This window comes from Arachis hypogaea, chromosome 13, assembly GCF_003086295.3.
Source record: "Arachis hypogaea cultivar Tifrunner chromosome 13, arahy.Tifrunner.gnm2.J5K5, whole genome shotgun sequence".
Taxonomy (NCBI): Eukaryota; Viridiplantae; Streptophyta; class Magnoliopsida; order Fabales; family Fabaceae; genus Arachis; species Arachis hypogaea.
The window spans coordinates 120,097,957-120,098,608 of record NC_092048.1 but is presented as its reverse complement, the minus strand read 5'-3'; the positions used below and the strand labels follow the sequence as shown (position 1 = coordinate 120,098,608).

General features: G+C 43.9%; 1 non-coding gene across 1 annotated transcript; it reads right to left on the bottom strand.

Moving 5' to 3' along the window:
• Positions 1–262: 262 nt before the first annotated feature.
• On the bottom strand, positions 263–370 carry LOC112739210 (small nucleolar RNA R71). The gene has a single exon (XR_003170148.1). It is a non-coding gene; the product is annotated as a small nucleolar RNA R71 (small nucleolar RNA).
• Between the last annotated feature and the right edge of the window lie 282 nt (positions 371–652).

Genomic DNA, 652 nt, shown 5'->3' with positions numbered 1-652 from the left:
TGCATTAATCAACTTGATGCCCAAGTTTCATGGCTTACCTGCTCAGGAGCCTATCAAGCACCTAAGGGATTTTCAAACAGCCTGTTCTACTGTTAGGCGTCATGGTGCAGATGAAACTTCTATTTTGCTAACCGCCTTCCCGTTTTCCCTTGAGGGAAAGGTGAGGGAGTGGTACTACACTTAACCTGAAGCGACCGTCACTAACTGGGATACGCTCAGGAGAGAATTCCTGGAAAAATACTTTCCAGCTAAAGTTACAAATAGACTGAGAAAAGAGATCTCTTGCATTATTCAAGGTGAATCAGAGACTCTTTATGAATATTGGGAGCACTTCAAGAATCTTCTGGATGCATGCCCCCATCACATGATTGACAAGTTAGTGTTGATTAGCTACTTCACTCAAGGCATGAAGCCTCAGGATAAGACTACATTAGATGGTGCAAGTAATGGTTCCCTGAAAAAGTATAAGACCACAGATGAAACGTGGTAACTAATCAGCGACCTAGCTGAGTCCACTCGGAATCACAGGCACAGGAACAACCACCCCAAGGCTGTTGCAGAGGTTTTCTCTAGTAGTGAGACTACTGCTTTCACACAAGCTATATGTGAGATGACCAACCTACTGAAGCAGATGCAGCTGAATCAACAACAA